This window comes from Schistocerca cancellata, chromosome 2 (assembly GCF_023864275.1).
Source record: "Schistocerca cancellata isolate TAMUIC-IGC-003103 chromosome 2, iqSchCanc2.1, whole genome shotgun sequence".
Lineage (NCBI taxonomy): Eukaryota > Metazoa > Arthropoda > Insecta > Orthoptera > Acrididae > Schistocerca > Schistocerca cancellata.
In genome coordinates, this window is record NC_064627.1 from 674,700,633 (window position 1) to 674,713,475 (window position 12,843).

Consider the following 12,843-nt stretch of genomic DNA (forward strand, 5'->3'; position numbering starts at 1 on the left):
GTAGTACATATCAATCAATAAAAGCATTTTCCCTAACATAATGAAGATCGCGTCACACTCATTCCACACTACTTCCTGCAAACGTGAGGCCATTTTTATGTCACATGGAATATCGACAACCGCAGGAACTGCTGTAGACTTTCTTTAGCGCTCAATGTGGGCTCCTCTAGTAGGGGTAAAAGCTCATACACATCGATGGCGGCAGAAATATTGCAACCGGAGGTGCCATTTGTTTGCTGAAGGTCCTGTGAGATGATTGCTACCCTCGAAATATTTGCAACAAGGAAGGATTGAAAAAATGGTTCAAATGGCTCTGAACACTATGGGACTTAACTTCTGAGGACATCAGTCCCCTAGAACTGAGAACTACTTAAACCTAGCCCGCATCTCGTGGTCGTGCGGTAGCGTTCTCGCTTCCCACGCCCGGGTTCCCGGGTTCGATTCCCGGCGGGGTCAGGGATTTTCTCTGCCTCGTGATGGCTGGGTGTTGTGTGCTGTCCTTAGGTTAGTTAGGTTTAAGTAGTTCTAAGTTCTAGGGGACTGATGACCATAGATGTTAAGTCCCATAGTGCTCAGAGCCATTTGAACCATTTGAACTTAAACCTAACTAACCTAAGGACATCACACACATCCATGCCCGAGGCAGGATTCGAACCTGCTACCGTAGCGGTCGCAAGGAAGGATTAAGATGTCCTGGTTCCTGCCTAATCACACATTCGGAATTCGCCACATATTCGGAAATGAAGAATCAAATGTTTGTCAAAAGGAAACATGTGAATTTCATTGCTGCTCGTTTCAGTCGCTGCCATTTATGCTGTCCTCTTGGGTTCCGGCGTCACCACACGCTTGGGAATCGCCACATAAAAATAACAGCCGAATATTTATTTCATCCTTCGCTCTCTAGTCAGAGAGAAATATTAAATAACGTAGACTATTCCATAACATACTTTTATTACTTTCAGAAGAAAGTACAGGAATTTGCTAACAACACCAAGATGCAGAAAAAAAGGATGTAGTGAGATGCAAAACTAAATCATCCCACTTCGTAAACCACGACTGTACCCACTGCGCCATACCTTATTCATGTAATATTTATTTCAATTCTTGGTCGTTAGAGTATCTCTTAAAGCCTTACATCGTTCATGCGTTATTAACTGACATACAATAATAAATGTCACTTATTTGTGACACATTCTCAAGGCGGCGTTGCCTTGAACCGGCATAGTGCAAGTTGCAATACGAACTAGCTAAATATGCCAAAACAAATATGGTGCCTGCCACATCGATTATCGATATTGCGTGCGACGACAGCATGACGTCAAGCCTGTAGCAAGTGGTGTGATATGAGTGTTACCATAAAGTTCGAAAGTCAAAGAGTAAATAGCTTTTTCAGAGATAGAATACACACATCAAGAAAAAGTTCTGCATCACCCCGGTTCCCAGAACTCCTGAATATAGACGTTGACTGTGGATATTGTATCACAGACAGTCTCTTTGGCCGGCCGAAGTGGCCGTGCGGTTAAAGGTGCTGCAGTCTGGAACCGCAAGACCGCTACGGTCGCAGGTTCGAATCCTGCCTCGGGCATGGATGTTTGTGATGTCCTTAGGTTAGTTAGGTTTAACTAGTTATAAGTTCTAGGGGACTAATGACCTCAGCAGTTGAGTCCCATAGTGCTCAGAGCCATTTGAACCATTTGAACAGTCTCTTTGACTGTTCAGAGATGTCACTAAACCCGCCCAAAGATATAAACAACCATGCATGAGCAACGCCTATTAGACGGAGGGGGTCCAACAGCCAATCAGTTCCAGTCATTCCACCAGGAAGGAGGTACACGCCTCGTGTTGTCTGTAGTTCAACCATGCCTAGAAGATCAACGCCGCTGTTCGACTACGTCCTCATTGTTTCTTTGTGCCAGGAAGACTCTCAACAAAGGAAGTGTCGAGGTGTCTCGGAGTGAACCAAAGCGATGTTGTTCTGACATGGGGGAGGTACAGAGAGACAGGAACTGTCGATGACATGCCTCGCTCAGGCCGCCCAAGGGCTACTACTGCATTGGTTGACCGCTACCTACTGATTATGGCTCGGAGGAACCCAGATTGCAACGCTTTTCGTGCAGCCACAGGACGTCGTGTTACGACTCAAACTGTGCGAAGTAGGCAGCATGATGCGCAACTTAGCTCCCGACGTCCATGGCGAGGTCCATCTTTGCAACCACGACACCACACAGCGCGGTGGGCCCAACAACATGTTGAATGGACCGCTCAGGATTGGCATCACGTTCTCTTCGCCGATGAATGTCGCATATGCCTTCAACCAGACAATCGTCGGAGACGTTTTTGGAGGCAACCTGATCAGGCTGAACGCTTTAGACACACCGTCCAGCGAGTGCAGCAAGGTGGAGATTCCCTCCTCTTTTGGTGTGACATTATGTTGGGCGGACGTACGCCTCCGTAAAAGCTGTATGGTACGGGAATGCCATCCTTCGACCCATAGTGCTACGATACCGGCAGCATATTGGCAAGACATTCGTCTTTATGGACGACAATTCGCGCCCCCATCGTGCACATCTTGTGAATGACTTCCTTCGTGATAACGACATCGCTCGGCTAGAGTGGCTACCGTGTTCTCCAGACATGAACCCTATCGAACGTGCCTGGGATAGATTGAAAAGGGCTGTTTATGGACGAAGTGACCCACCAACCACTCTGAGGGATCTACGCCGAATCGCCGTTGAGGAGTGGGAGAATGTGGACCAACAGTGCTTTGATAAACTTGTGGATAGTATGCCACGACGAATACAGGCATGCATCAATGCAAGAGGACATGCTACTGGGTATTAGAGGTACCGGTGTGTACATCAGTCTGTACCACCACGTCTGAAGGTCTATCTGTATGGTGGTACAACATGCAATGCAGGGCGGAAATGAAGTTTATGTTGATCTCTATTCCAATTTTTTGTACAGGTTCTGGAACTCTCGGAACCGAGGTGATGCAAAACATTTGATGTGTGTATTTTTCCTTAATTCACGCAATACTCTTCAAATTAGCAAGTATCTTGTACTACACACCCTCTAAAGTAGCATATGTTGTTCCTCACGGTTGCAGCTATCTCCATACGGAATTTCATCGAAATTAGTTTAGCAGTTTCGTCATGAAAACGTAGCAGACACCGTTACTTTCGTCCTTGTAATGTAACTTTCAGTGACGATACTTTTTCCGCGATCCGATTTCGATAAAATAAAGCATATACGGCACCAAAAGCTATGCTCAAGTTACTTGCACAAACCCCATGAAAATTCGTCTCGTAGTTTTGGAGAAGCGTTTTCAAGCAAACAGACAGACATGACAGTTTTATCGATTTATTATTAGTATAGAAAATGGTTCAAATGGCTCTAAGCACTATGGGACTTAACATCTGAGGTCATAAGTCCCCTAGACGTAGAACTACCTAAACCTAACTAACCTAAGGACATCACACACATCCATGCCCTAGGCAGGATTCGAACCTGCGACCGTAGGAGGAGCGCGGATCGGGACTAAAGCGGCCGGCTGTTAGTATAGTGAGATAGACAACATCGAATAAGCTGAATATGACTTCTGTACACCTTCAGTGGACTAATGAAATGAATTTAAATAAGTGTTGAAAACCGATTTTTTTTGTTTTTGACTATGTGTGGCTACAATAGCCTAAGAATTTTATTTTATTTTATTTATTTTTTGCTTATTCCCGCATCCACGAGGAGCACTTCACTTCTGTGGAAGGTACATTAACGTATCTTTCTTTCTTTGTCAATATCTACTAGGTATTCTTGTTTTCCGACATGTCCTAGATACTGGCAAATCTCCTCATTGTGGATCTATAAAACGAAAAGTGACAATAATTTAACGTAATCTGTTAGTGCTCGGATAACTCGGGGCACGCCTGACGTTTCATTTTCTTCCGACGAGCAGCGCAGTAGGGAATTATGAACTGTGTATCGTCGAGAACTTCAGACGAACAACAAAAATGTCAAACTTCCTTGCAGATTAAAACTGTGTGCTGGACCGAGACTCGAAGTCGGGACCTTTTCACTTCGCGGGCAAGTGCTCTACCAACTGAGCTATCCAAGCACGACTCTCGCCCCGTCCTCACAGCGCTACTTCTGCCAGTACCTCGTCTCCTACCTGCCAAACTTTACAGAAGCTCTCCTGCGAACCTTGCAGAACTAGCACTCCTGAAAGAAAGGATATTGCGGAGACATGGCTTAGCCACAGCGTGAGGGATGTTTCCAGAATGAGATTTTCACTCTGCAGCGGAGTGTGGGCTCATATGAAACTTCCTGGCAGATTAAAACTGTGTGCCGGACCGAGACTCGAACTCGGGATCTTTGCCTTTCGCGGGCAAGTGCTCTACCAACTGAGGTCTCCAAGCACGACTCACGCCCCGTCCTCACAGCTCTACTTCTGCCTGTACCTTGCAAACTTCCGTCGTGCTTGGATAGCTCAGTTGGTAGAGCACTTGCCCGCGAAAGGCAAAGGTCCCGAGTTCGAGTCTCGGTCCGGCACACAGTTTTAATCTGCCAGGAAGTTTCATATGAGCGCACACTCCGCTGTAGAGTGAAAATCTCATTCTGGAAACAAAAATGGCATTTGGTGCCCGGCGACATTTAGATAGGCACACAGCGGCAGTGGTGGTGGAAGAGAGACCGACACGCAGACAGATGGGCCGCCTGCCCCCTAGCCGCTACCTGCTGGCTGGACGGCTGGCTGGCTGCCGCCCGCTTCGCCGCATTCCTGGCGCGCCGGCGGCCTGCGGCGGCGCCCGCACCACGCTCTCTGGCTCCTCTGCCTCCGCCGCGGGGCCGCGTGCCGGCGAACACCCCCCCCCCTCCCACCGTGCTGACCTTTGAATACCTACCTGCGACGGAGCAAATCGCGTACGAGCGTTCCAGAGCAAGCCGGTTCAAATTCTTGACAATGTTCATTCACTATTCTTTGGCCACCTTATTGTTCTTCAGCAGCTACTAGCTGAGTACCCGGCGTTGTCCGGGTATGTATTTGTTCGAATTTTAGAGCCCATCACCCTCTTCCCCCTCTCTTTGTCCACTCCCACCGCCCTTTTTTCTGCCCACCTCCTTTTCTCCCTCTGTCCTTCTCCTCAACCCCCCCCCCCCCCCCCGTCACCCTCACCCTGTCCATCTCCTCCTCTTCCCTTTCTCTGCCCGTTTCCCCCTTCCCTTCTAACTTTTCATCTTGTCCTCCATCATAGCGGTGTCCATGTCTTCCATCATCCTCATTAGGAAATTGCTGGTTCCTACCCCTACAGTATTTCTTTCCAGACTTTAACTAATGTGTGTAACAAATTTGGTTGAAATCGATGCAGGGCTTTAACAGGATTTTTTAGCAGCAGCTTTCCCCGCGTGTGTACAAGTCACATATATTTAATATACCGGGTGATCAAAAAGAAGTCAGTATAAATAATAAATCACGGAATAATGTACACAGAGAGGTACAAATTGACACACATGCTTGGAATGACATGGGGTTTTAAGAGAACCAAAAAAATACAAAAGTTCAAAAAATGTCCGACAGCTGGAGCTTCATCTGATCAGAATAGCAATAACTAGCGTAACAAAGTAAGAAAAAGCAAAGATGATGTTCTTGACAGGAAATACTCAATATGTCCACCACCATTCCTCAACAATAGCTGTAGTCGAGGAATAATGTTGTGAATAGCACTGTAAAGCATGTCCGGAGTTAGGGTGAGGCATTGGCGTCGGATGTTGTCTTTCAGCATCCCTAGAGATGTCGGTCGATCACGATGCACTTGCGACTTCAGGTAACCCCAAAGCCAATAATCGCACTGACTGAGGTCTGGGGACCTGGGAGGCGAAGCATGACGAAAGTGGCGGCTGAGCACACGATCATCACCAAACGACGCGCGCAATAGATCTTTCACGCGTCTAGCAATATGGGGTGGAGCGCCATCCTGCATAAACATCGTACGTTGCAGCAGGTGTTTCTCAGCCAGACTGGGGATGATGCGATTCTGTAACATATCGGCGTACCTCTCACCCGTCACGGTAGCAGTCACTGACGTATTGCTGTCCAGCGCCATCTGTCGGACATTTTGTGAACTTTTTTTTGTTCTAATAAAACCCCATGTCATTCCAAGCATGTGTGTCAATTTTTACCTCTCTACCTACATTATTCCGTGGTTTATTAAGTTTTCAAATTTATACCGACTTTTTGATCGCCTGGTATTTCGCAAATATTTCTAGACGTATTTCACCTGTATCTCTAGCGAATTTCGCCCTGCACTTTCGTTTTCAGGCAGCTCAATTTTTATTATGTCATATTCCTGATATATGTGTCATACAACGATACAATCTTACAGGTACATCCAGTGGTAAACAACGACGTGACAGAATTCACGGGATATCGATATACACATATACAGATGACGGTAGTATCGCGTAAATATGATATAAAAGGACTCTGCATTGACGGGCTATCGTTTGTACTCAGGTGATTTCACTTGAAAAGGTTTCCAACGTGAATATGGCCGTACGACGAGAATTAACAGACTTTGAACGCGGAATGGTAGTTGGAGCTAGGCTCTTGGGACTTTCAATTTCGGAAATCGATAAGGAACTTAGTATTCCGAGATCCATAAAGTCAAGAGTGTCCCGAGAATAACAAATTTCTGGCATTACCTCTCACCACAGAAAACGCAGTGGTTGACAGCCTTCACTTAACGACCGAGAGCAGCAGAGTTGGCGTAAAGTAGTCAGTTAGACAAGCAGCACTACGTGAAATAACCGCAGAAATCAACGTCGAACTTATGACAACAGTCGACCGACGACAGTGTCTTCACTGATACCACGACATCGCCTGCAGCGCCTCTAGTAGGCTCGTAACCATATTGGTTGGACCCTAGACGACTGGAAAACGTGGACTGGTCAAATGAGTCCCGATTTCAGTTGATAAGAGCGTGTTGCAGGGCTCGAGTGTGACGCAGACACCACAAAACCATGGAACTAAGTTGTCAACAAGCACTGTGCAAGCTCATGGTTGCTCCATAATGGTATGGGCTGTGTTTACATGTATCACCGATTGAAAATGGTTATGTTCGGCTACTTGAAGAACATTTTCCTCCATTCGTGGACTTCACGTTGCCAAAAAACGATAGAATTTTTATGGGTGGCAAATGCGCCACGTCACTAGACCACAGTTCGTCGCGAATGGTTTGAAGAACATTCTGGATAATTCGAGCGAATGACTAGGCGACCACATCGCCCGACGTGAATACCATCGAATATTTATGGGACGTAATCGAGTGGTCAGTTCGTGCACAAAATGCTACACAGACAACACTTTCGCAATTGTGGACGCCGGCTGTAGAGGCAGCATGGCTCAATATTGCTGCAGGAGACTTCCAACGACTTGTTGAGTTCATGCCACGTCGAGTTACTACGCCAGGCACAAGGATGTCCGACACGATATTAGAAGGTATCCCAAGATTCTGTCACTTCATTCTATAAATATTGTCTGCAAAATGCGTCGCGCGTACAATTAATAATAACGAACTAATAAATTAAAAATGCACCATGAAGAGCGAACATCTAGTAAGTGATATTTTTTTCTCAAGTCCACTCGTTCTCAAGTACTGACTGCATAAAGTCTTGGTACGCGCATGTCGTGAACTACACTACTTTATCACGCCCAGCTTCTTTCATAGGTACGTGGTTTTTTTCCCTCACACCGATTCATTCCGGGCAGTACTTGGCTTGCGAAGTTGGGTTGAAATCGATCCAGCGATTTAGGAGGAGATCTGGAGAGAACATTCACATATACATACATACCTTCATACATACATTTTTATAATATGTATGGATGTGGGCTCTACAGTCTTGCTATGATAACACACGCTCATGATGCCAAAATTTAATTTAGAAACGAAGTGAGGCCGTGTGGACCTATGGAGCACACAATGACCTATGTAGTGGATTACATTATAAAAATCAATGTTTTGATCATCTAATGTAGTCTGCTATATAAATACAGCTTTCATACACGTTTTAAATTGTTTTTAATTTTATCTTCCATGCGTTACAAGGGCTACTAGGAAAGTGAAGTCCGATCGATTACGAAATGTGAACCACTGTGAAAATCAAAAATGTTTTACTTACAGCAGTTAGCTACATCTTCCATTTACTTCTCTACATAGTCACTTCTCCGACTTATACATATGTCGTAGCGTTGTACCAACTTTTCAATGCCCTCGTCATAGAAGGCAGCCCTCTGAGCTCTTGCTGCCAATGCTCTGCGCTGGTCTGCAGCTCGTTGTCTGTGCCAAAATGTTTTCTTCATAGCCGGCGGTTTATGCGAGCAGAGATGAAGCTCAGGGGGAGCAAATTACGGGCTGTATTGTGGGTGATCAAACACTTCCCAATCGAAAACGACGCACGAGCATCTTCATTGCCCCTGCAGAGTGCGGCCGAGAACTGTCATCAAGAAGGAAACGGATGACAGTTGTTTTATGTGGGCTGCATGGTATCAGGGGAAATCTCTCTCCAGGCCCTCATACTTGGTGGGAGACACTATTTTCTAGATAAATTTACGTGGCCGCTGTGCTCTGAGAACTGAAAAGAGCGACGCCAAGCGGTCGACTGGAATACTGCAGACACTGCCCAACACATCTGCGCAAAGCTTCATCGGATGTTCACTGTGGTTTCTATTCCACCCCCCATCGGATCTTACTTTCCGAATAGGCCTCATATGTATTACGTGTATCAAGCGTTTATCTGTCTCCGATATATAAAATGCACGCTTGTGTGGTTGCACTCAATTTGGAGGTTAGCCTGTTCGAATCCTGGTGGTGCATGGTTTTCGGTGACGGTATTTAACGTCCAAGAGGAGAAGGTCCTGATCACCAGTCTTTCCGCCAATGTTTTGCATTAAATTCCGAACCTTTTCATACTGTCACTTGCAGTCAGGATGTGTAACATTGTTGATGGCGATCCTTCCAACGGATGGGGTCGGTAACCTCGGAGGGCCCCTTGGAGAAGACCATATGCCGGCACCCGGTTCGACTCTCTCCCTTCTCTTCACCCTTAACAGCACGAACCCTGCACTCCACTGTACAAGCACTCATCAGTCATCCACACGACTCCACAACTACACACTGGTCGTTCTGTGTTCTCATAAGATGCTTCATATAGACCACTGGATAAAGGTCTTGTGGACTGAAAGCGGTCATAGTTTTTAGATAAAAAAGTGCATTGGTATTGGAATTTTATTAAAATAATAGACATTTGACACTTTATGAAGCGTAAGAAGGAGGTACTGGCAAATGACTTTCACCGGGACCTTGGAACAAAGATGCAGAATTCTTGCATCTGCTCCCCAAGCTGATTCCTTGAGCATGAAACATAGGACTACTTTGACTTATGACGTATAAAATGAGGTGATTTATGACTTTTACACGATCAAATGTATTACCTATTTTTTTTAAAAAAGTATGTTAGGCTGCGTTTTAGAAATGTAAAAAATAAAGGTTAGTCAAATGGACAAAGTGTTCACTGTGGCTTCCTGGCGTTCTTTAGTATTCACCAAGTGTATTTAAGCGTCAACGGCCTTGCCGCAGTGGTAACACCGGTTGCTGTCAGATCACCGAAGTTAAGCACTGGATGGGTGACCATCCGGTCTGCCGAGTGCTTTCGGCAAGCGGGGTGCATTCAGCCCTTGTGAGGAAAACTGACGAGCTACTTCATTGAGGAGCAGCGGCTCCGGTCTCGTAAACTGACATACCGCCGGGAGAGCGGTGTGCTAACCACATGCCCCTCCATGTCCTCATCCAGTGACGCTCGTGGGACGATACGGCGGCCTGTCGGTACAGTTGGGCCTTCATGACCTGTTCGCGTGGAGTTTAGTTTACTTTTAGTGTCTTCCAGCTCCCCCCCCCCCCCCCCTCACCCACTGCCCATCGTCAAACGAAGCTGTTTATTATAGACAACACACAGAGTACCATCATACGCACGCCGTATAACGCCTTCGTCTCTCAGGACATAGTCAATCACAAAAGATGCCTAGCGTCACTGGGAAGCGTCAGCAAACCTTTTGTCTCTAACGAAAGTTGTTCCTCATGAAATGTGTGTGTGTGTGTGTGTGTGTGTGTGTGTGTGGGTGGGTGTGTTTAGATACCATAGCGACACTAACCTGCATAATTTCCTTTCTTGTCGCTTTGTAGGTTACGAAGATCTGATCAGCAGTACTTCTTTTTTTAAATAGCACCCTTTTTTAGGGGTCTATGCCTCAGTCTGTAAAAACGGAATCCTTATAGGATCGTTTTGTTGCTGTCCATCCGTCTGTCTGTTTGTCCAACCGTTGAAAACCCTTTTTCTCAGGAGCGGATAGATGTATCAAGCTCAAATGTATGTCTTTGATCCCTTGACAGTGTAAAAAAATTGAGCTTCTAGGTCAACGCAGTCAGAAGATTCGGTCATTTATGTCACATATTTTGATACTTGCAAACTCACTCATCTAAACCTATGGGGTGTTGACCCAGTATCGTGAAATTCGGGGGGGAAGGAAGGTTTAAGAATACAAGCAAAGTAACAAATCTGAAACTTGTTAAATTGTAATTATATCACATAAAAATATCTTTTTGTCGTTTGAACACACCTTGCATTCGTTATCCGTCAGAAGCATAACAGATGAACTTGACTCCATGCAAACATAAAATGTAAGTTGTAATCGTGTTTCAGTAAGTAAATAAAATATGTTTATTATATCTTCTCTCTCAACATATGCACTCCTGGAAATTGAAATAAGAACACCGTGAATTCATTGTCCCAGGAAGGGGAAACTTTATTGACACATTCCTGGGGTCAGATACATCACATGATCACACTGACAGAACCACAGGCACATAGACACAGGCAACAGAGCATGCACAATGTCGACACTAGTACAGTGTATATCCACCTTTCGCAGCAATGCAGGCTGCTATTCTCCCATGGAGACGATCGTAGAGATGCTGGATGTAGTCCTGTGGAACGGCTTGCCATGCCATTTCCACCTGGCGCCTCAGTTGGACCAGCGTTCGTGCTGGACGTGCAGACCGCGTGAGACGACGCTTCATCCAGTCCCAAACATGCTCAATAGGGGACAGATCCGGAGATCTTGCTGGCCAGGGTAGTTGACTTACACCTTCTAGAGCACGTTGGGTGGCACGGGATACATGCGGACGTGCATTGTCCTGTTGGAACAGCAAGTTCCCTTGCCGGTCTAGGAATGGTAGAACGATGGGTTCGATGACGGTTTGGATGTACCGTGTACTATTCAGTGTCCCCTCGACGATCACCAGTGGTGTACGGCCAGTGTAGGAGATCGCTCCCCACACCATGATGCCGGGTGTTGGCCCTGTGTGCCTCGGTCGTATGCAGTCCTGATTGTGGCGCTCACCTGCACGGCGCCAAACACGCATACGACCATCATTGGCACCAAGGCAGAAGCGACTCTCATCGCTGAAGACGACACGTCTCCATTCGTCCCTCCATTCACGCCTGTCGCGACACCACTGGAGGCGGGCTGCACGATGTTGGGGCGTGAGCGGAAGACGGCCTAACGGTGTGCGGGACCGTAGCCCAGCTTCATGGAGACGGTTGCGAATGGTCCTCGCCGATACTCCAGGAGCAACAGTGTCCCTAATTTGCTGGGAAGTGGCGGTGCGGTCCCCTACGGCACTGCGTAGGATCTTGGCGTGCATCCGTGCGTCGCTGCGGTCCGGTCCCAGGTCGACGGGCACGTACACCTTCCGCCGACCACTGGCGACAACATCGATGTACTGTGGAGACCTCACGCCCCACGTGTTGAGCAATTCGGCGGTACGTCCACCCGGCCTCCCGCATGCCCACTATACGCCCTCGCTCAAAGTCCGTCAACTGCACATACGGTTCACGTCCACGCTGTCGCGGCATGCTACCAATGTTAAAGACTGCGATGGAGCTCCGTATGCCACGGCAAACTGGCTGACACTGACGGCGGCGGTGCACAAATGCTGCGCAGCTAGCGCCATTCGACGGCCAACACCGCGGTTCCTGGTGTGTCCGCTGTGCCGTGCGTGTGATCATTGCTTGTACAGCCCTCTCGCAGTGTCCGGAGCAAGTATGGTGGGTCTGACACACCGGTGTCAATGTGTTCTTTTTTCCATTTCCAGGAGTGTATAAACAGAAGTCCACTGCTCGCTTCTGCTTGTATGTCCGGGGGAACCGAGGAACTCCTGGTGAGATTTTGACACGGTCTTGGAATTCCCGGAATCAAATCTTGCCAGTACCGGTGTCGGCAACAGGGAGAAATCGTTGAGATCCTCGTATCCCAGGATGGCTGAACTATATACGCATACGCATTTTTAAGTTTTTACGGAACCCTCAGCATGCGAGTCCTACTCAACCTGACCATTTCTTTTTTCCCCCAGTAATTTCTTGTCTGTGCTCAGTACCTGTTCAAAAACGTATAAAAGAGTACCATGCACGTAAACATCACGTTATTAAAGACATATCCCAAAACTGACTGACGGTCATGTACTAACACGCAGGGCATTACGTGGTGTAAAGTACTGGTAAAGAACTGGTCCCCCTTAACACGCAGGCATTACGTCGTGTAAAGTACTGGTAAAGAACTGGTCCCCCTTGCTGGGGTGACAGTAAGCAAACGGAAACGGAAAGAAACTGCACTCCCGTTATCCAGCCAACCGTCTTCAGTTGAAGGTCTGCTTGCGTACAGTGTACACCGTCGAAGAGAAGATGATCTGCTCTGACGATCTCGCTCGTCCTCTTGACGTGCAGAGAACTAGCAGG

The 12,843-nt window shown here is 47.0% G+C and overlaps 1 non-coding gene across 1 annotated transcript; it reads left to right on the top strand.

Annotated features, from left to right (window-relative positions):
• Window positions 1-4,471: 4,471 nt before the first annotated feature.
• On the top strand, window positions 4,472-4,546 carry Trnas-cga (transfer RNA serine (anticodon CGA)). The gene has a single exon. It is a non-coding gene; the product is annotated as a tRNA-Ser (tRNA).
• The last annotated feature ends 8,297 nt before the right edge of the window (window positions 4,547-12,843 follow it).